A 24,846-nucleotide genomic window follows, 5' to 3' on the forward strand; every position below is an offset into this window, starting at 1 on the left:
TATCCTGCCCACTGACGACTGGGCTGATTGCAGAGTCAGAGGCTGATCTTCAGTAACATTTCTTCTCTATAAATGGGCTGTGCTCATGGGAACAGGCCATCTTTGGTGTAATATTAAAGAAGTCTGACTTGGGACAGGGATGCATGTTAAAGAGCCCATCAGAATCTTATACTTTGTCTGTGATTTTATCATTTGGTGACTTTGAGTTCTAGTGTATTCTTCTAAAGAAAAGAGCTTGCAAAAATTGATTTAAATATGAAAAAGAAATACAGAGGCTTTCTGGTCACTAAAAGCAGTGGGATCAGAGATAATTTATGAGAGACTCTATGTTTTTTGGTTACACAAATGGGGATCATTGTGTTTCATTATACAGGGGCTAGGGACAGAGTAAAATAGTGAAGAAATTAATAGGCTCCTGACAGAGACGAATTGGCGCATATAAGTGAATTAAACACCATTACTGGCAGAACTCCACAGCTCTAAAGCCTTTAGTGATATTACAAAATGCTACGGCTAATCAGCATACTTATTGTGTAGACTGGGAATGGGAGCAGAAAAAAATACTTTGGCGGATTCCAAATCCAACTGAATTTTGAGAATTTTTCATTTAGTCTGGAAAGTGTTAGGCCAGATCTCCTAAATTCCCAGTTACATGTTAAAATGGAAAGGTCACTGTGGCATCTTATCGGACGATGGTGATTCGATGGTGTCAGGAGGTGTTCTCCACTAACGAGGAGAGAATGTAACCTCACATCACCGGGCAAACAAGGTACATTGTGTACAGGAGGAGAAAAATAAGATGATGCTGGTTTAGGTGGTGAAAGAAAGACTCAAGAAAGGATGGGGATAAATCTGAAGAACTAGGCTCAGAGAATATGAGAGGACTGTGGGCTAGAAGTGAAAGATCTATATATGCCTGGAAATGTATATTGAAGGCCTGGATGAGTGAAAAAACAGAATCTGAATTCTCTCAGTATCTTTTCCTCTTCAATAAAAACAGCTATTTTTGCACATGGCAGCTAGTTTTATTTTACAGAACATCAAACTCTTTGTAAAAATCTTTAAAAGCCATGATTTTTCAAGGTCTTTTCCCTTTTGGCTTTTTTTCCCCCTTTGAGTAGAGAGGAGGAAGGAAAAATAAAAAGATGATGAAGAAGGTATAGGACCAAAAAAACAGTATGTTCAAGTCACCACGGATGAAAATAAATGCCAGGATACATTACTGCGTATCTCTTTTGACTAGGTCAAATCATGTACCCTACATATAAGTAATGAGAAGAATTTATGTTTTGTGCAAAGGGGAGCTTGAATCTCCAAGGGATTTTGAATGAAGATGAAAGGAAGATTACACAGTAGGGTACCCGTTAAGAGGCCCTGCCTGTCCTCTTTCAATGCATGTTAGTTCCAGATTCATGGATGTTTGTTTTGAATAATTTTTGATGAAGAAGATAACCTGCTCCATTCTGCAACAAAACAATCTTTCCAGGGACAGTGCAGACTGGATTATTGGAGGATGCTTGCTGCACTGTGATGATATGGATGGATTTCCATTGCAAATAGAGCACAGGACATCAATAAAGTTAGGGGGTGGGATTTTGTGTGGTTACTACTCCTCCTAAGTGGAATGCCTTCTAGAGAAATCACTCAGCAGAAAGATGAACATCTCATGGCTGCCACACGGGGTTACACTTGTGCATTAATGAAAGAGGAAAACACCAAACTTGACTTTTAAAAATCACAGAAACAGAACACTAGGATCTGTGTCCCTTATTTCATTATTTCTCTTTTTTAGAGGTTTTCTCATTAATTAAGCTTGCTGAGTATGTAAGATTCTCAGATGAAAAGTTACTCCATATATGCAAAGCAATATTTTACCTTGTATTTTTCCTTTCTAAAACAAAACCAAATTTCTCCTCTCTGCGCCACTGAGTGTTTCAGTAACTAATTTCATATTAATCACTCAGTAGGTGAAATAGTAATTTCTGTGAACCATCATTATTATGCCATATATCAGGATCTCTCCGTGTGGGGGAGGACAAGGCAATCTCTGAAAAGGGGTGTATGGAAGCAGAGAAGACTCTCTCAAGAGAGAAATGTCAAGGAAATAGATTTTTTTTTGGTTGTTCTGACCTCCCTCTGTTCCAATTCAGTATGAGAATTCTAATTGTTTATATAGTCATTTCCAGGTGGATGTCTCCTTACCACTGGGAACTCAACCTGTTAAAATATCTATTTTTCAAAATAGCCCTGGATAATATCCCCTTTTGATTGGATGGTACTACCAGCTTCCTCATTCTCTCCAGCACACTTGCTTTTGAATTGTTTAAATCTCCTCCCTCTCTCTTCCCCTACAAAAACACTGTTATTTCTTTTTTTCCATTATACCTCTTGGATACCCTCTTTTATCTCCATTTCTTTAGCCACAGTTTAGTGTTCAGGCTTTATATTGCCTAGATCTGCACTGCCCAGTATGGTGGCCATTAACCATATGATGCTATATAAATGTAAATTGGAATTAATTACAATTTAAAAATATTTAAAATTCAGTTTCTCAGTTTCACAAACCACATTTCAAGTACTCAACAGCTACATGAGCTAGGGACTACTAAATTGGACAGTGCAAATATAGACTAATTCCGTCACTGTAGCAGGTTCTATTAGACTGTGCTGGCTAGATTATTCTAAGATTTTTTGTACATGTCACCATATCCCACTTTAATCTATACCTTAAAAGGTGATTAGAATAATCTTCCTCAAAAGAGCATTTATAACATATCTCTGTCAGATCAAGGATCTCTAACAGAAGATTGTGATAAATGATAGAGTAACAGTATGGTTATTCTACTTTGTTCCCTGAACTCTAAATGAATGAACAATGGAGAAATTGGGAAGAAAATTCCATCTACAATATAATTAGAATACAGCCATAATCTTAAAACATGCAATGAAATTCAAACTCAATCCAAAAGGGATAGTATATCAAGAGTTGATATACACCTTTGTCTCTAGCAGGGTAGGCATTTTACTGAAAGTAAGAGAAAGAGTTCAGAGGACTATAGACAACAAACTTTTACTTAGAAAAAGAGAGTTTGAAGACAGGGTAGGACATTGGGATTGTAGGGTGAATCTTTGTGAGGTTCCAACCTCAGAAGGGAGGAGAGGCAGGGCTAGAAGAGACAGATTTCCACTGAGAAAGAAATTTCCTTCTACCCTGAAGAAACTTCATGGAGGTAAATGGGGAGAAGAGAAAAGAAGCATGAACCTGCTTTGTAGCTGATAGGGCAGGATGAGCAGAGCAGAGATAAACATGAACCCAGCAAAATAAAACCTTAAGTCATTTAAGAGGCTTCACTAAGCAGGCTGATCTCTTGCTAGGGTGATGTGCTCTCCCAAAATGGAAGGCCATAGAAAACAAGCCCTTAGGGCAGTGCACCCAGCAGACCAGGCAAGAAGATATATTGAGAGAACACATGGAATTCAAGTGGTTGGTGACCTTAGATCACTATGCCCTGTCATCTAACACTATATTTTAGTACAGATTTCTAAAAAAAAAAAAAAAAAATTAAACACCATAGAACATGGAATTAACTTAATGGGTGGTAACAAGCGTTAAGAAAATTAAATATAGGGCTTCCCTGGTGGTGCAGTGGTTGAGAGGCCACCTACCGATGCAGGGGATGCCGGTTCGTGCCCTGGTCCGGGAAGATCCCACGTGCCGCGGAGCGGCTGGGCCCGTGAGCCATGGCTGCTGAGCCTGCACATCCGGAGCCTGTGCTCCGCAACAGGAGAGGCCACAACAGTGGGATGCCCGCATAACGCAAAAAAAAAAAAAAAAAAAAAAAGAAAATTAAATATAATAAAAGAGAAAATATTAGGGGTTATTGCATGTAGTAAGCATTAAGTATTGTGTCAAGAGAAAAATCAAGTTATCTAAAAATCCAGGCAAATTCAGCCTGGCCTCAAACATAAATAAAGACAAAAGAAAAACGTTTTCAAACATTTACAAACTCAAGAGAATAAAACGCTTGTTGACCCATCTTGCAAAACTACTTAATAATGAATAGCAGCCAACCAAGAATTGAATCCAAATGAAGAATTCAGCCCAGCAAAGCTGGGGAATGACAGGTGTGGAGGTGAGCAAAACATTCATTAAAATATAAAATGACGGTTAAACATTGGTAGGAAGAATAATTACAGAAAAATGTAAATATTATAAACTCTGACAATATAAAAATATCACTATGAAAATCAGAAGCTAACAAGGAGCGAAATACAGCTACACGTGGAACAACTCTTACAGAACACCTACTGAACGCTGGCAGAAGACCCCAGACCTCCCAAAAGGCTCACCCCGCACTCCGTGCCCCTCCCTCCCGCCCGGCCTCAGTGAGCCAGAGTCCCCGAAGAGGCTGCTCCTTTAACCCTGTCCTGTCTGAGCGAAGAACAGACGCCCTCTGGCGACCTACACGCAGAGGCGGGGCCAAATCCAAAGCTGAGACCCAGGAGCTGTGAGAACAAAGAAGAGAAAGGGAAACCTCTCCCAGCAGCCTCAGAAGCAGCGGATTAAAGTTCCACAATCAACTTGATGTACCCTGCATCTGTGGAATACATGAATAGACAACAAATCATCCCAAATTGAGGAGCCAGGAGTCAGTGCTGTGCCTCTGAGGTGGGAGAGCCAACTTCAGGACACTGGTCCACAAGAGACCTCCCAGCTCCACATAATATCAAACGGCGAAAATCTTCCAGAGATCTCCATCTCAACACCAGCACTCAGCTTCACTCAACGACCAGCAAGCTACAGTGCTGGACACCCTATGCCAAACAACTAGCAAGACAGGAACACAACGCCACCCATTAGCAGAGAGGTGGCCTAAAATCATAAAAAGTCCGCAGACACCCCAAAACACACCACCAGACGTGGACCTGCCCACCAGAAAGACAAGATCCAGCCTCATCCACCAGAACACAGGCACTAGTCCCCTCCACCAGGAAGCCTACACAACCCACTAAACCAACCTTAGCCACTGGGGACAGACACCAAAAACAATGGGAACTACAAACCTGCAGCCTGCAAAAAGGAGACCCCAAACACAGTAACATAAGCAAAATGAGAAGACAGAAAAACACACAGCAGGAGAAGGAGCAAGATAAAAACCCACCAGACCTAACAAATGAAGAGGTAATAGGCAGTCTACCTGAAAAAGAATTCAGAATAATGATGGTAAAGATGATCCAAGATTCTATTTCCAAGATCCAAAATCTTGGAAATAGAATAGACAAAATGCAAGAAACAGTTAACAAGGACCTAGAAGAACTAAAGATGAATCAAGCATTGATTAAAAACACAATAAATGAAATAAAAAATACTCTAGATGGGATCAATAGCAGAATAACTGAGGCAGAAGAACGGATAAGTGAGGTGGAAGATAAAATAGTGGAAATAACTGCTGCAGAGCAAAATAAAGAAAAAAGAATGAAAAGAACAGAGGACAGTCTCAGAGACCTCTGGGACAACATTAAATGCACCAACATTCGAATTATAGGGGTTCCAGAAGAAGAAGAGAAAAAGAAAGGGACTGAGAAAATATTGGAAGAGATTATAGTTGAAAACGTCCCTAATATGGGAAAGGAAATAGTTAATCAAGTCCAGGAGGCACAGAGAGTCCCATACAGAATAAATCCAAGGAGAAATACGCCAAGACACATATTAATCAAACTGTCAAAAATTAAACACAAAGAAATCATATTAAAAGCAGCAAGGCAAAAACAACAAATAACACACAAGGGAATCCCCATCAGGATAACAGCTGATCTCTCAGCAGAAACTCTACAAGCCAGAAGGGAGTGGCAGGACATAATTAAAGTGATGAAGGAGAAAAACCTGCAACCAAGACTACTCTACCCAGCAAGGATCTCATTCAGATTTGATGGAGAAATTAAAATGTTTACAGACAAGCAAAAGCTGAGAGAGTTCAGCACCAGCAAACCAGCTTTACAACAAATGCTAAAGGAACTTCTCTAGGCAAGAAACACAACAGAAGGAAAAGACCTACAATAACGAACCCAAAACAATTAAGAAAATGGGAATAGGAACATACATATCGATAATTACCTTAAATGTAAATGGACTAAATGCTCCCACCAAAAGACACAGAGTGGCTGAATGGATACAAAAACAAGACCCATATATATGCTGTCTACAAGAGACCCACTTCAGACCTAGAGACACATACAGACTGAAAGTAAGGGGATGGAAAAAGATATTCCATGCAAATGGAAACCAAAAGAAAGCTGGAGTAGCAATTCTCATATCAGACAAAATAGACTTTAAAATAAAGACTACTAGAAGAGACAAAGAAGGACACTACATAATGATCAAGGGGTCGATCCAAGAAGAAGATATAACAATTGTAAATATTTATGCACCAAACATAGGAGCACCTCAATACATAAGGCAAATACTAACAGCCATAAAAGGAGAAATCGACAGTAACACAATCATAGTAGGGGACTTTAATACCCCACTTTCACCAATGGACAGATCATCCAAAATGAAAATAAATAAGGAAACACAAGCTTTAAATGATACATTAAACAAGATGGACTTAATTGATATTTATAAGACATTCCATCCAAAAACAACAGAATACACATTTTTCTCAAGTGCTCATGGAACATTCTCCAGGATAGATCATATCTTGGGTCACAAATCAAGCCTTGGTAAATTTAAGAAAATTGAAATTGTATCAAGTATCTTTTCTGACCACAATGCTATGAGACTAGATATCAATTACAGGAAAAGAGCTTTAAAAAATACAAACACATGGAGGCTAAACAATACATTACTTAATAACGAAGTGATCACTGAAGAAATCAAAGAGGAAATTAAAAAATACCTAGAAACAAACGACAATGGAGACACGACGACCCAAAACCTATGGGATGCAGCAAAAGCAGTTCTAAGGGGGAAGTTTATAGCAATACAATCCCACCTTAAGAAACAGGAAACATCTCGAATAAACAACTTAACCTTCACCTAAAGCAATTAGAGAAAGAAGAACAAAAACATCCCCAAGTTAGCAGAAGGAAAGAAATCATAAAAATCAGATCAGAAATAAATGAAAAAGAAATGAAGGAAACGATAGCAAAGATCAACCGAACTAAAAGCTGGTTCTTTGAGAAGATAAACAAAATTGACAAACCATTAGCCAGACTCATCAAGAAAAAAAGGGAGAAGACTCAAATCAATAGAATTAGAAATGAAAAAGGAGAAGTAACAACTGACACTGCAGAAATACAAAAGATCATGAGAGATTACTACAAGCAACTCTATGCCAATAAAATGGACAACCTGGAAGAAATGGACAAATTCTTAGAAATGCACAACCTGCCAAGACTGAATCAGGAAGAAATAGAAAATATGAACAGACCAATCACAAGCACTGAAATTGAAACTGTGATAAAAAATCTTCCAACAAACAAAAGCCCAGGACCAGATGGCTTCACAGGCAAATTCTATCAAACATTTAGAGAAGAGCTAACACCCATCCTTCTCAAACTCTTCCAAACAATTTCAGAGGAAGGAACACTCCCAAACTCATTCTAAAAGGCCACCATCACCTTGATACCAAAACCAGGCAAGGATGTCACAAAGAAAGAAAACTACAGGCCAATATCACTGATGAACACAGATGCAAAAATCCTCAACAAAATACTAGCAAACAGAATCCAACATCACATTAAAAGGATCATACACCATGATCAAGTGGGGTTTATTCCAGGAATGCAAGGATTCTTCAATATACGCAAATCAATCAACATGATACACCATATTAAGAAATTGCAGGACAAAAACCATATGATCATCTCAATAGATGCAGAGAAAGCTTTCGACAAAATTCAACACCCATTTATGATAAAAACCCTGCAGAAAGTAGGCATAGAGGGAACTTTCTTCAACATAATAAAGGCCATATATGACAAACCCACAGCCAGCATCGTCCTCAATGGTGAAAAACTGAAACCATTTCCACTAAGATCAGGAACAAGACAAGGTTGCCCACTCTCACCACTCTTATTCAACAGAGTTTTGGAAGTTTTAGCCACAGCAATCAGAGAAGAAAAGGAAATAAAAGGAATCCAAATTGGAAAAGAAGAAGTAAAGCTGTCACTGTTTGCAGATGACATGATACTATACATAGAGAATCCTAAAGATGCTACCAGAAAACTACTAGAGCTAATCAATGAATTTGGTAACGTTGCAGGATACAAAATTAATGCACAGAAATCTCTGGCATTCCTATATACTAATGATGAAAAATCTGAAAGTGAAATCTAGGAAACACTCCCATTTACCATTGCAACAAAAAGAATAAAATATCTAGGAATAAACCTACCTAAGGAGACAAAAGACCTGTATGCAGAAAATTATAAGACACTGATGAAAGAAATTAAAGAGGATACAAATAGATGGAGAGATGTACTATGTTCTTGGATTGGAAGAATCAACATTGTGAAAATGACTCTACTACCCAAAGCAATCTACAGATTCAATGCAATCCCTATCAAACTACCACTGGCATTTTTCACAGAACTAGAACAAAAAATTTCACAATTTGTATGGAAACACAAAAGACCCCGAATAGCCAAAGCAATCTTGAGAACGAAAAATGGAGCTGGAGGAATCAGGCTCCCTGACTTCACACTATACTACAAAGCTACAGTAATCAAAACAGTATGGTACTGGCACAAAAACAGAAAGATAGATCAATGGAACAGGATAGAAAGCCCCGAGATAAACCCACGCACATATGGTCACCTTATCTTTGATAAAGGAGGCAGGAATGTACAGTGGAGAAAGGACAGTCTCTTCAATAAGTGGTGCTGGGAAAACTGGACAGGGACATGTAAAAGTATGAGATTAGATCACTCCCTAACACCATACACAAAAATAAGCTCAAAATGGATTAAAGACCTAAATGTAAGGCCAGACACTATCAAACTCTTAGAGGAAAACATAGGCAGAACACTCTATGACATAAATCACAGCAAGATCCTTTTTGACCCACCTCCTAGAGAAATGGAAATAAAGACAAAAATAAACACATGGGACCTAATGAAACTTAAAAGCTTTTGCACAGCAAAGGAAACCATAAACAAGACCAAAAGGCAACCCTCCCAATGGGAGAAAATATTTGCAAATGAAGCAACTGACAAAGGATTAATCTCCAAAATTTATAAGCAGCTCATGCAGCTCAATAACAAAAAAACAAACAACCCAATCCAAAAATGGGCAGAAGACCTAAATAGACATTTCTCCACAGAAGATATACAGATTGCCAATAAACACATGAAAGGATGCTCAACATCTTTACTCATTAGAGAAATGTAAATCAAAACTACAATGAGATATCATCTCACACCAGTCAGAATGGCCATCATCAAAAAATCTAGAAACAATAAATGCTGGAGAGGGTGTGGAAAAAAGGGAACACTCTTGCACTGCTGGTGGGAATGTGAATTGGTACAGCTACTATGGAGAACGGTATGGAGGTTCCTTAAAAAACTAAAAATAGAACTGCCATATGACCCAGCAATCCCACTATTAGGCATATACCCTGAGAAAACCATAATTCAAAAAGAGACATGTACCAAAATGTTCATTGCAGCTCTATTCACAATAGCCCGGAGCTGGAAACAACCTAAGTGTCCATCATCGGATGAATGGGTAAAGAAGATGTGGCACATATATACAATGGAATATTACTCAGCCATAAAAAGAAACGAAACTGAGCTATTTGTAATGAGGTGGATAGACCTAGAGTCTGTCATACAGAGTGAAGTAAGTCAGAAAGAGAAAGACAAATACTGTATGCTGACACATATATATGGAATTAAAAAAAAAAGTCATGAAGAACCTAGGGGTAAAACGGGAATAAAGACACAGACCTACTTGAGAATGGACTTGAGGATATGGGGAGGGGGAAGGGTAAGCTGTGACAAAGCGAAAGAGAGGCATGGACATATATACACTACCAAACGTAAGGTAGATAGATAGTGGGAAGCAGCCGCAGAGCACAGGGAGATCAGCTCGGTGCTTTGTGACCGCCTGGAGGGGTGGGATGGGGAGGGTGGGAGGGAGGGAGATGCATGAGGGAAGGGATGTGGGAACAGATGTATATGTATGACTGATTCACTTTGTTATAAAGCAGAAACTAATAAAAAAAATAAAAATTAAAAAAAAGGAAGCTAACAAGAAGGTGATTTAGGAGAAAGCATTCCTCACCTTTTAAAGCAGGCATCCGTAGTTACTGCTTAAAGTTGATAAATCAGGAAACGGTTCATAGTATATGAAATACAATTACAAAAAACCCAGTAAAACAACAAATTATCAGCAGAAGAGAAATACACAAAACAAAAGTGCAACCAGAGAGTAAAAAACATAAAACAGAGGAAGCAGTAAATAAGAGAGTAACAAAATATGATAAGATTTATCTATTATGACAATAAATGAAAATGGAATAAATTTCTTTATTATAACTAAATGATCCTAGATATGATCAAAAAGAAAAACATACTACATGTTATCATAATGTTATCAAATAAGATACAGCCTATATGTGCATTATAGGGGAAATTAAATATTGTGCAATTTAAAAATAGGGTCATGCGGGCCTCCCTGGTGGCGCAGTGGTTGAGAGTCCGCCTGCCGATGCAGGGGATACGGGTTCGTGCCCCGGTCCGGGAGGATCCCATATGCCGCGGAGCGGCTGGGCCCGTGAGCCATGGCCGCTGAGCCTGCGCATCCGGAGCCTGTGCTCCGCAACGGGAGAGGCCACAACAGTGAGAGGCCCGCGTACCGCAAAAAAAAAAAAAAAAAAAAAAAAAAAATAGGGTCATGCTATTCCTATATTAAAAAGAAATAAGATATACATATGGGTCTAGATATTAGTGAATATTTGTATGTATATGTACATATCTTTGTATATGCATAGGAAATGTCTGAAAGGATACACAAAAAATTCATAAAAATGGTTGCCTCTAGAGAGTGGAATTGAAGGTACACTGTTTGCATTTTTATATCATATATATTTAGGATACTTAAAAAAAATTTTAAATATAAAAAGTCCCTTACAACTACTTACTAACTGTTGTAGTGATTCAAAATTGAAACAGAAGAAAACAAAACAAAACAAAACACTAAACAGGTACCAGCGGGCATCCTTTGTCTTCCAAACCTGATTTCTTATGACTCCATTATCAATTCAGTTATGATACAATTTTCTTCAAATTACTATTCATTAAATATTTATTTGGTCCCTTCCAAATCAACTGCTTTGGCCTAGAGTACCCATTCTCCACCAATCAACTATGGAGATGAGTCTAAACTCATTCATTTACAGCTCCTCATAGACCTCAATAATTCTCCTCCTCCTCTCCTACTTATGTATCCAGTAAATTCTCTATTAATCTGCAATTGTTATATGCTACTTTATAAATAAACAAAACAAAATAAAAATCTTTTATTGATGCATTTCTGGATATTCTGCTTCTATAACTAGCCTACAAGCTCCTTGAGTGTCATGTTTTTCTTTCTGCTAATTTTGGCTGATTGATTTATTCACTCATAGTTACTGATATTGTACTGTATACCAGAAAGAAAAAAGGAACAATTATCAGTCCCTGGCTCATTATCAAGGAGATATAAACAAGTAATAACAATTCACTGGGAAAACAAAGATACTGCATGTACAAAGGGTAAGAGTCAAGCCAGCTTAAGCGTTTTGAGGAAGAATCATGAAGGCAGTGCCACATGAACTGGGCTTTGAAGGAACTTATTCCAGGAGCAGGGAAGAGATATGGAAGTGGTGTGAGGCACTCAGTCAGAGAGAGGGACACACGCAAATGGGCACAGATACGAATGATTTATTTAATGCTAGGGTGTAAGTCTGATGTGGTGGGACACCCTGGTTTGAGTTATCCACCTATAGCTCCACCACCAAAGTAACACATTTAGTAAAAGTTATTGGCAAACTTCTATTAGGTTTATGTAAGTTTGCCTAATATTAAAATTTTTGGTGAGGAAAATCCTATAACAACTTTTTTGTTTGTTTAACCATTTATTATAAAATGAAAGAAAGATACAGAAATTCATACAAAACAAATCTATGGATTAAAGAACTGGTATAAAGCAAACATATTTGTAACTATTAGTGAGGTCAAGAGCTTGACTTTTGTGGGATACCCCAGAAGGTCTCCATGTGTTCCCTCTTCATCACAAGCGCATCTATATTATATACGTATCTCCTTTCCTCCACATTAAGAATCCTGTTTCTCAAGACACAGAAAATGCTGGAAGTACATATCACATGGTTACAACATGCTTTATATTACACATATAATAGTTTCAAAATAATAATACCAATAGCACCACTGGTATGATTATTAAAAAGAGTTAAACTTCTCTTTTTATAAGCTCTTCCCCTCCTCCATTTATGTAGTTGTACTATATTTACATTGTTGAAGCATATAGCTGCTACATACTATACTTCTACTCAACTCTCATTGAATCTTGGTTCTATAAGTAACTCATAAGGACTACAATCCTAATGTCAATGAACATTGAGTCATTTCTAGACTCCTCAGGAAGAACTTATGGGATAGTGTTGCTTAAGTTGACAACAGTATACCCTTTATATTTGAAAGCCAGTTTTCCTGGATATAAAATTATTGGCTCACCTTTTTCCCTTAACTATTTAAAACGTGTGACTCCATCCTCCTCTATTTTCTATGACATAGTGTTGCTGATGAAAAGTTGGATGACCGTCTAATTTTATTTGTCATAAATTACTTATAAGTAACTTGTTCTTTTTGCTTATCTGGTCAAATTATTTTATTTGCTTTTCTTTAAAGTCTAATAATATTACTAGAAAAGTCATTTTGGTTTGATAACTCTTTCAGTATGTACTTTTACAAATACTTTTAAACTTTATATCAGGGAAGTTTCTTGAATTATAGCTTTTATTATTAATGTTGTGTGATACAAGTTGGATATAAAAAATCAATTGTGTTTTTATATACTAATAGTGAGCAATCAGACAAGAAAACAATACCATTTAAAATAGGATTAAAGACTATTACAAACTTAAGGATAAATTTAAGAAAAGACACTGAAAACAATAAAATACTGATGAGAGAAATTAAAGAGGATCTAAATCAGTGGAGAGTTATATCTTGTTTGTGAATCAGAAAACTCAATTATTAAACGACAACTCATCCAAATTGCTCTACAGGCTGAATGTCATCCCAACCAAACTCCTAGCAGCTTTATTTTCCATAGTTATGTGATTTTAAAATTTATTTGGAAAGTTAAAGGGCCAAGAATAACCAAAGCACTTAGCAAAATAAGAATAAAGTTGGAAGACTTATACTATTAACTTCAAGACTTACTATAAAGCTTCTGTAATTAAGCCAAAGGTTAGACATATAAATGAATGGAACAGAAAACAGAGTCCAGTAACAGACTCATATGTATTCAGTGAAGTGATTTACAACAAAGGTGCCAAAAAATTCTATTAAGAAAGGACAATTTCTTCGACAAGTGTTACTGAAAAAACTAGATATCCATAAGGGAAATAAGAATCTTGTGCCTTACATTATACCATAACAAAAATCAATTCAAGATGCAAGATAGGCCTGAACATGAAGGCTATCACAATAAAACTATTAGAATAAAATAAAAGAGAATATCTTCTCAGCCTTGGGGAAGGCCAAGAGAGTACACAGAAAGTATGAGCCATAAAAGAAAAAACTGGTAAATTCGACTTCATTAAAATCAAAACCATCTCATTAAAACAAATCAAGAAAATGACAGGCAAATGAGAGAAAATATTTGCAGCACACATATCTAACAAAGGATTTGTATCAAGTATATTGAAAAAAATAATTGCAACTCAATAATAAAAAGAAAAATGACCCAACTAGAACTGGGCAAAAGGCTTCTACAGATATATTACAAAATACGATCTAGAAATGCTCAATAAGCAAATGAAAAAGTGCTCAGCATTATAAGTCATCTGAGAAATGCAAATTAAAACCACAAAGAGGGCTTCCCTGGTGGCACAATGGTTGAGAGTCCGCCTGCCGATGCAGGAGACATGGGTTCGTGCCCCGGTCCAGGAATATCCCAAATGCTGCGGAGCGGCTACGCCCGTGAGCCATGGCTGCTGAGCCTGCGCGGCCGGAGCATGTGCTCTGCAATGGGAGAGGCCACAACACTGAGAGGTCCGCGAACCCAAGAAGAAAAAAACAACACAAAGAGACACCCCTACTAAAATGAAAAAGAATGACAGCATCAAATGTTGGGAAGGATGTGGAGAATCTAGAACTTTCATAAAAAGCTGGTGGATGTATAACACAATATAATCCCTTTGGGAAAAGATGTGGGATTTTGTCATAAAACTAGACATACACTGAGCTATGACCCAATAATTTACCTCTCAGTTACTAATACAAGAGAAATGACAACATATTTCCACAAAAATCCTTGAAGAATGCCCAGTAGTAGCTTTATTCATCAAAGCAAAAAATGGAAATAACTCAGATATTCATCAGTAGGAGAATGTATAACCAAACAATGGTATATTCATATAACAGAATATAAATCAGCAATAACAAAAAATAAACTAGGTAGTGAAATACTCAAGAACAGGGGTGAATCTCAAAATTATCATGCTTAGTGAAAGAAACCGGACACAAAGGAAGAACTTACTATATGATTCCAATTATAAGAAATGCTAGACCAGGCAAAAAAATCCTATGATGACCAGGAACCAAGATGGCGGAGTAGAAGGACATGCTCTCACTCCCTCTTGTGAGAACACCAGAATCACAACTAGCTGCTGGACAATCATCGACAGGAAGACACTGGAACTCACCAAAAAATATACCCCACATCCAAAGAAAAAGGAGAAGCCACAAAGAAATGGTAGGAGGGGTGCAATCACAGTAAAATCAAATCCGGGTCTGGCAACGGGAGGAGGAATTCCTAGAGAATCAGACTTTGAAGCCTAGTGGGAATTAATTACAGGATTTAGACAGGACTGGGGGAAACAGAGACTCCATTCTTGGAGGGCAAACACAAAGTAGCATGTGCACTGGGACCCAGGGGAAGAAGCAGGGTAGACTGAAGCAGACCTACCTACTAGTGTTGGAGGGTCTCCTGCAGAGGTGGGGGGTGGCTCTGTTTCACTGTGGGGACAAGGACACTGGCAGCAGAAGTTCTGGGAAGTACTCCTTGGCGTGAGCCCTCCAAGAGTCTGTCGTTAGTGCCACCAAAGAGCCCAGGTAGGCTCCAGTGTTGGGTTGCCTCAGGCCAAACAACCAACAGGGAGGGAATTAAAGATTTACTGAGCTCTGCCCACCAGAGCAACAGTCAGCTCTACCCACTACCAGTCCTCGCATCAAGCCTCTTAGATAGCCTCATTCACCAGAGGGCAGACAGCAGAAGCAAGAAGCACTCAATCCTGCAGCCTGTGGAACAAAAAACACATTCATAGAAAGATAGACAAGACGAAAAGGCAGAGGGCTATATACCAGACAAAGGAACAAGATAAAACCCCAGAAAAACAACTAAATGAAGTGGAGATAGGCAACATTCCAGAAAAAGAATTCAGAATAATGATAGTGAAGATGATCCAGGAACTCGGAAAAAAGAGTGGAGGCAAAGATCGAGAAGATGCAAGAAATGTTTAACAAAGACCTAGAAGAATTAAAGAACAAACATACAGAGATGAACAATACGATAACTGAAATGAAAACTACACTAGAAGGAATCAATAGCAGATTAACTGAGGCAGAAGAACGGATAAGTGACCTGGAAGACAGAATGGTGGAATTCACTACTGTGGAACAGAATAAAGAAAAAAGAATGAAAAGAAATGAAGACAGCCTAAGAGACCTCTGGAACAACAATAAACGCAACAACATTTGCATTATAGGGGTCCCAGAAGGAGAAGAGAGAAAGAAAGGACCCAAGAAAATATTTGAAGAGATTATAGTCAAAAACTTCCCTAACATGGGAAAGGAAATAGCCACCCAAGTCCAGGAAGTGCAGAGAGTCCCATATAGGATAAACTCATGGAGAAACACGCCGAGACACATAGTAATCAAATTGGCAAAAATTAAAGACAAAGAAAAATTATTGAAAGCAGCAAGGGAAAAATGACAAATAACATACAAGGGAACTCCCATAAGGTTAACAGCTGATTTCTCAGCAGAAACTCTACACGCCAGAAGGGAGTGGCATGATGTACTTAAAGTGATGAAAAGGAAGAACCTACAACCAAGATTACTCTACCCAGCAAGGACCTCATTCACATTCGATGGAGAAATCAAAAGCTTTACAGACAAGCAAAAGCTAAGAAAATTCAGCACCACAAATCGAGCTCTACAACAAATGCTAAAGGAACTTCTCTAAGTGGGAAACACAAGAGAAGAAAAGGACCTACAAAAACAAACCCAAAACAACTAAGAAAATGGTAATAGGAACATACATATCGATAATTACCTTAAACGTGAATGGATTAAATGCTCCAACCAAAAGACACAGGCTTGCTGAATGGATACAAAAACAAGACCCATATATATGCTGTCTACAAGAGACCCACTTCAGACCTAGGGACACATACAGTGAGGGGATGGAAAAAGATATTCCATGCAAATGGAAATCAAAAGAAAGCTGGAGTAGCAATACTCATATCAGATAAAATACACTTTAAAATAAAGAATGTTACAGGAGACAAGGAAGGACACTATGTAATGATTAAGGGATCAATCCAAGAAGAAGATATAACAATTATAAATATATATGCACCCAACATAGGAGCACCTCAATACATAAGGCAACTACTAACAGCTATAAAAGAGGAAATTGACAGTAACACAATCATAGTGGGGGATTATAACACCTCATTTACACCAATGGACAGATCATCCAAAATGAAAATAAATAAGGAAACAGAAGCTTTAAATGACACAATAGACCAGATGGATTTAATTGATATTTATAGGACATTCCATCCAAAAACAGCAGATTACACTTTCTTCTCAAGTGCACATGGAACATTCTCCAGGATAGATCACATCTTGGGTCACAAATCAAGCCTCAGTAAATTTAACAAAATTGAAATCATATCAAGCATCTTTTCTGACCACAACGCTATGAGATTAGAAATGAATTACAGGGAAAAAAAAAAACGTAAAAAAACACAAACACATGGTGGCTCAACAATACATTACTAAATAACCAAGAGATCACTGAAGAAATCAAAGAGGAAATCAAAAAATACCTGGAGACAAATGACAATGAAAAAACGATGATCCAAAACCTATGGGATGAAGCAAAAGCAGTTCTAAGAGGGAAGTTTATAGCTATAAAAGCCTACCTCAAGAAACAAGAAAAATCTCAAGTAAACAATCTAACCTTACACCTAAAGGAACTAGAGAAAGAAGAACAAACAAAACCCAAAGTTAGCAGAAGGAAAGGAATCATAAAGATCAGAGCAGAAATAAATGAAATAGAAACAAAGAAAACAATAGCAAAGATCAATAAAACTAAAAGCTGGTTCTTTGAGAAGATAAACAAAATTGATAAACCATTAGCCAGACTCATCAAGAAAAAGAGGGAGAGGACTCAAATGAATAAAATTAGAAATGAAAAAGGAGAAGTTACAACAGACACCGCAGAAATACAAAGCATCCTAAGAGACTACTACAAGCAACTCTATGCCAATAAAATGGACAACCTGGAAGAAATGGACAAATTCTTAGAAAGGTATAACCTTCCAAGATGGAACCAGGAAGAAATAGAAACTATGAACAGACCAATCACAAGTAATGAAATTGAAACTGTGATTAAAAATCTTCCAACAAACAAAAGTCCAGGATCAGATGGCTTCGCAGGTGAATTCTATCAAACATTTAGAGAAAAGCTAACACCCATCCTTCTCAAACTCTTCCAAAAATTGCAGAGGAAGGAACACTCCCAAACTCATTCTATGAAGCCACCATCACCCTGATAACAAAACTAGACAAAGATACTACAAAAAAAGAAAATTACAGACGAATATCACTGATGAATATGGATGCAAAATACTCAACAAAATACCAGCAAACAGAACCCAACAACACATTAAAAGGATCATACATCACGATCAAGTGGGATTTATCCCAGAGATGCAAGGATTCTTTGATATGTGCAAATCAATCAATGTGATACACCATATTAACAAATCGAAGAATAAAAACCATATGATCATCGCAATGATGCAGAAAAAGCTTTTGACAAAATTCAACACCCATTTATGATAAAAACTCTCCAGAAAGTGGGCATAGAGGGAACCTACCTCAACATAATAAAGTCCATATATGACAAACCCACAGCAAACATCATTCTCAATGGTGAAAAACTGAAAGCATTTCCTCTAAGATCAGGAAGGAGACAAGGATGTCCACTCTCACCACTATTATTCAACATAGTTTTGGAAGTCCTAGCCACGGCAATCAGAGAATACAAACAAATAAAAGGACTCCAAATTGGAAAAGAAGAAGTAAAGCTGTCACTGTTTGCAGATGACATGATACTATACATAGAGAATCCTAAAAATGCCACCAGAAAACTACTAGAGCTAATCAATGAATTTGGTAAAGTTGCAGGATACAAAATTAATGCACAGAAATCTCTTGTATTCCTATATACTAATGATGAAAACTCTGAAAGAGAAATTAAGGAAACACTCCCATTTACCATTGCAACAAAAAGAATAAAACACCTAGGAATAAACCTACCTAGGGAGACAAAAGACCTGTATACAGAAAATTATAAGACACTGATGAAAGAAATTAAAGATGATACCAACAGATGGAGAGATACACCATGTTTTTGGATTCGAAGAATCAATATTGTGAAAATGACTGTACTACCCAAGGCAATCTACAGATTCAATGCAATCCCTATCAAATTACCAATGGCATTTTTTACGGAACTAGAACAAAAAATCTTAAAATTTGTATGGAGACACAAAAGACCCCGAATAGCCAAAGCAGTCTTGAGAGAAAAAAACGGAGCTGGAAGCATCAGACTCCCTGACTTCAGACTATACTACAAAGCTACAGGAATCAAGACAATATGGTACTGGCACAAAAACAGAAACATCGATCAATGGAACAAGCCAGAAAACCCAGAGATAAACCCACGCACCTATGGTCAACTAATGTATGACAAAGGAGGCAAAGATATACAATGGAGAAAAGACAGTCTCTTCAATAAGTGGTGCTGGGAAAACTGGACAGCTACATGTAGAAGAATGAAATTAGAACACTCCCTAACACCATACACAAAAAGAAACTCAAAATGGATTCGAGACCTAAATGTAAGACCAGACACTATAAAACTCTTAGAGGAAAACTTAGGAAGAACACTCTTTGACATAAATCACAGCAAGATCTTTTTTGATACATCTCCTAGGGTAATGGACATAAAAACAAAAATTAACAAATGGGACCTAATGAAACTTCGAAGCTGTTGCACAGCAAAGGAAACCATAAACAAGACGAAAAGACAACCCTCAGAATTGGAGCAAATATTTGCAAATGAATCAATGGACAAAGGATTAATCTCCAAAATATGTAAACAGCTCATGCAGCTCAATATTAAAGAAACAAACAACCCAATCCAAAAATGGGCAGAAGAGCTAAATATACATTTCTCCAAAGAAGACATACAGATGACCAAGGAACACATGAAAAGCTGCTCAACATCACTAATTATTAGAGAAATGCAAATCAAAAGTACAATGAGGGGCTTCCCTGGTGGTGCAGTGGTTGAGAGTCCGCCTGCCAATGCAGGGGATATGGGTTCGTGCCCCGGTCCGGGAAGATCCCACATGCCGCGGAGCGGCTGGGCCCGTGAGCCATGGCCGCTGAGCCTGTGCGTCCAGAGCCTGTGCTCCACAATGGGAGAGGCCACAACAGTGAGAGGCCCACGTACCGCAAAAAAAAAAAAAAAAAAAAAAGTACAATGAGGTATCACCTCACACCAGTTAGAATAGGCATCATATGAAAATCTACAAACAACAAATGCTGGAAAGGGTGCAGAGAAAAGGTAACCCTCTTGCACTGTTGGTGGGAATGTAAATTGATACAGCCACTATAGAGAACAGTATGGAGGTTCCTTAAAAACTATAAATAGAATTACCATTTGACCCAGCAATCCCAATACTGGGCATATACCCAGAGAAAACCATAATTCAAAAGGACAGATGCACCCCAATGTTCATTGCAGCACTATTTACAATAGCCAGGTCATGGAAGCAACCTAAATGCCCATTGACAGACAAATGGATAAAGAAGATGTGGCACATATATACAATGGAATATTACTCAGCCATAAAAAGAAATGAAATTGAGTTATTTGTAGTTAGGTGGATGGACCTAGAGTCTGTCATACAGAGTGAAGTAAGTCAGAAAGAGAAAGACAAATACCGTATGCTAACACATATATATGGAATCTAAGAAAAAAATGTCATGAAGAACCTAGGGGTGTGACGGGAATAAAGACACAGACCTACTAGAGAATGGACTTGAGGATATGGGGAGGGGGAAGGGTAAGCTGTGACAAAGTGAGAGAGTGGCATGGACATATATACACTACCAAATGCAACATAGATAGCTAGTGGGAAGCAGCCACATAGCACAGGGAGATCAGCTCGGTGCTTTGTGACCACCTAGAGGGGTGAGATAGGGAGGATGGGAGGGAGGGAGATGCAAGAGGCAAGAGATATGGGGATATATGTATATGTATAACTGATTCACTTTGTTATAAAGCAGAAACTAACACACCATTGTAAAGCAATTATACTCCAATAAAGATGTACAAAAAAAAAAAAAAGAATATGACAGAATGACTCTATACAGGTATATTTCTTGTATAGTGAGAACAATGTGCTATTGCCCAGATGTGAATCATGACAGGCTTTTAAAAGAGATGGGGTTTCCTCTAAAGAGTGGGATGTACATGGTGTGAATCATAATGGTTATCTGACTGTCAGTTGCCTAGGGATTGGAGGTGTGTCCTTCAACCTGGAAAGCAGGACAGACAATATGTAAGTGGAGTTGGGGATTCCCTACTTGGTGGTGGACCCTAGAGGAAATTTACATCTTTTTCTTGGCTCTTCCGCATGGGGGCAGGGATGGGAAAGAGAAAATAAGTTATCCTCAGAACAGGAAACAAGCCAAGAGTTGTGAAGCCAGAAAGCCTAGCAAGGTGCCTGAAAATCTGTTCCAGAGCTTTGGGTACCGAATATTAAAAACCTTCTCAGACCATGGAATGAGTCGAGGCCTGGGAGCCCTGGAAGCTCCTTAGCTAAGGTATGATCAGAGAGAAATGTGTACCTTGTAAGCCTAATTCATTTTATGTTTCTTTTATTTTCTTGGTTCATTTGCTTTGTGTTCCCTTAGGTTGGAGCCAAGCATTTTCAAAATTTCTACTAATTTTAGTTGAAACAAATGAGAGGGTTTTTATCTATGCTTGAGCTGGAGTATTAACAGGAAGTAGGGCTCCTCAGAGAGCACATGAGTCAGATACATTGACAAAACCCAGAGGGAGCAATGTCGGGCCCCCACTGTGCAGCATGCAGGATCTTAGTTCCCCAACCCACGTCCCCTGCTGTGGAAGCCTGGAGTCTTAACAATGGACCACCAAGGAAGTCCCTCTTTATACTGTTTATATAGGAGAAGTTTCCACAGAATATTTTGTCTGGAGATATCAGACAGTTAGAAGGGGACTTCCCTGGTGGTGCAGTGGTTAAGAATTTACTTGCCAATGCAGGGGACACGGGTTTGATCCTTGGTCCAGGAAGATCCCAAATGCCATAGAGCAACTAAGCCCGTGTGCCACAACTACTGAGCCTGTGCTCTACAACACTCAAGCCACAACTACTGAGCCCAAGTGTCACAACTACTGAAGCCCACGTGCCTAGAGCCCATGCTCTGCAACAAGAGAAGCCACCGTGATGAGAAGCCCACGCACTGCAGCAAAGATTAGCCCCCGCTCACCACAACTAGAGAAAGCCCACGCGCAGCACCGAAGACCCAACACAGCCAAAATAAATAAATAAATAAATAAAGAAAGAAAAGAAAAGAAAAGATGTGGTACATATATACAATGGAATATTACTCAGCCATAAAAAGGAACGAAACTGAGTCATTTGTTGAGATGTGGATGGACCTATAGACTGTCATACAGAGTGAAGTAAGTCAGAAAGAGAAAAAGAAATATCGTATATTAATGCATGTATGTGGAACCTAGAAAAATGGTACAGATGAATTGGTTTGCAGGGCAGAAGTTGAGACAGAGATGTAGAGAACAAATGTATGGACACCAAGGGGGGAAAACCACGGTGGGGTGGGGATGGTGGTGTGCTGAATTGGGTGATTGGGATTGACATGTATACACTGATGTGTAGAAAATTGATGACTAATAAGAACCTGCAGTATAAAAAAACAAACAAACAAACAAAATACTAAACTTTCCTTGGGTTATTTGTATGGAAATATGTTAATATAAATGTTTTAGACATTACATGAAATTTCTAAAAATCTTATATGTTCTGGTATAATGTTATAAGTCATAATTCTAGTTATTATTTTAAAATGTATGTCTCAGAAATAACTAAATTTCCTTGTCAATTGCATTATTATGAACTTTCATCCAATTAAAAAAGAAAACAAATCCTATGATGATAGATACCTTATCAGTTGCTTCACAGAGTGAGGGAGTGCCAAATGGGAAAGGGCTTGAGGGAACATTCTTGGGTGATAGAAATAGTCTGTATCTCAATATAATTCATCAAAATACAGTAGATAACATTCTTCTGCTTACTTAAGACTTGAGTACTTCACTCTATGTAAATTATTTTTCACTTAAAAAACTTAAAACAGAAAAAAATAAAAGCAAAAAATGCCAATTATGTTATTTATTCCCTTCAAAATCCATGTTTCAAGATCTAACACATTTGGAGTCACTAATCCTAAATTTACTTATATGTAATTCTTTCCCTTTTAAATGTATTACCTAAAAATAATTGTTATCATAATGAATGAACAGAATGAGTGTGATTGCTCAGAAAATATTTAAATTGCTTAAGGAAACACACCCCTTTTCCACACAATTTAAACACTTCCAAAGTACCAATTTATAAACCAGCTATTGATTCTGATAAATACATATCATTCTTATTGATCCATAAACGCATCCTCTAAAGACTAGACATCTTGTTTTAAGTCTATTACAAGTTTCTGCATTCATCATTCAACAAATATTTATTGAACACATACATGTCTCAAGTTTTGTTCTTGATGCTGGGGATTCAGCAGTGCATACAAAACTTTGCCCTCTTGTAGTCAGGGGAGACAGAAACAGACAACAAAATAAGTAAAATAAAAAATAATATTAGATGGTAGTAAGTACGGCAGAGGATAGTAAAACAGGGAAAGGTCGTAGAAGTTTTGTAGGATGTTTATACTTTTAAATATGTGGTAAGGAAAGGCACCACTGAGAATATTAAATTAAAGATGTGAAGAAGAGGAAACTGTACAGATAACTGGAGAAGAGTATCTCAGGCATAGGGAATAGCAGGTGCAAAGGCCCTGCGGCAGGGAAGTACCAACACCAGGGAGGAGGCCAGTGTGAGGCAGTGAAGTGTCAGAGGCCCAAGAGGAAATGGGGGCCTAGATCAGGCAGGTCTTGAGGTCCCTGGTAAAGATTCTGGCTTTTACTCTCAGTGAGGCAGGAAGCCAATGGGAGGTTTCAAGCAATGAAGGTTTGAATGAAGATGTAGCAGTGGAGATTGTACGAAGTGGCTGAACCCATGAGCTAAAAATAAAACTGGAAGTGGAAAACTGATGAATTCATAAATGTGCTAACAAAAGATCAAGATGAAAAAAAAATTAATTACATGAGACTGAGTGAACTGATGAGGATGATTATAATTTTTGTGACTTTCTGTTTGAATAATAAAATAAAAATCCCACAAGGACTGAATGTCAATATTATGACATAGTATGAGTGTGTTTCGTGTTTGGTAATTGCAATCATTGTTGCTTTTGTTGTGGTCATCCATTTACAATGCTTGGTGTCAGTTTGCTTCTCTCTTGTAAAAATAAAATAGAGTGTGTATGTGTGAAAAAAAAAAAAAAGGAAATGTAACCACAGTATACTATTCAGCTCACATTAGGTGACTCCCTTTTTTTGGAGATCATAAGTAGAGAAGATATGAAAATTGATGTCCAGGTTGTTGTATGAAGATGAATTATCATAGCCTAAGCAGCAGTGGCATGCCTGAGCCATACGGCAAATATATGTTTTAAATTGATTTTTTAAAAAAAACCTGCCAAATTGTTTTCAGATTGTCTATATTCTTTTGCATTTCTACCAGTAATGTATGGGATTTTCAGTCTCTCTGCAACCTCAGCAGCATGTGATATTTTTATTTTAGCCATTCTAACAGGTTGTATAATGGTATCTTGTGGCTTTAATTTCCATTTCACTGATGGCTAATGATGATGAACATCTTTTTATGTGCTTATTTGTCACCCATATATTTTCTTTGGTTAAACATTTGTTCAATCCTTTAAAAAATAAAAAATAATAAAAATAATTTTTAAAAAGCCTGGAATTTTAAAATACTCTACAGTCAAAAGTGCCCTCCACTGGGACTTCCCTGATGGTCCAGTGGTTAAGACTCCGCACTTCTAATGCAGGGGGTGCAGGTTTGATCCCTGGTC

At 37.8% G+C, this 24,846-nt stretch overlaps 1 protein-coding gene across 4 annotated transcripts in view; it reads right to left on the reverse strand.

Annotated features, from left to right (window-relative positions):
- The window catches only part of PARD3B (par-3 family cell polarity regulator beta), a gene marked incomplete at its 3' end in the record, with an annotated part of 1,052,967 nt that overhangs the window by 188,922 nt on the left and 839,199 nt on the right, over nucleotides 1–24,846 (reverse strand). The gene's annotated exons all lie outside the window — the stretch shown is intronic.

Source organism: Hyperoodon ampullatus (genome assembly GCF_949752795.1).
Source record: "Hyperoodon ampullatus genome assembly, chromosome: 8".
Taxonomy (NCBI): domain Eukaryota; kingdom Metazoa; phylum Chordata; class Mammalia; order Artiodactyla; family Ziphiidae; genus Hyperoodon; species Hyperoodon ampullatus.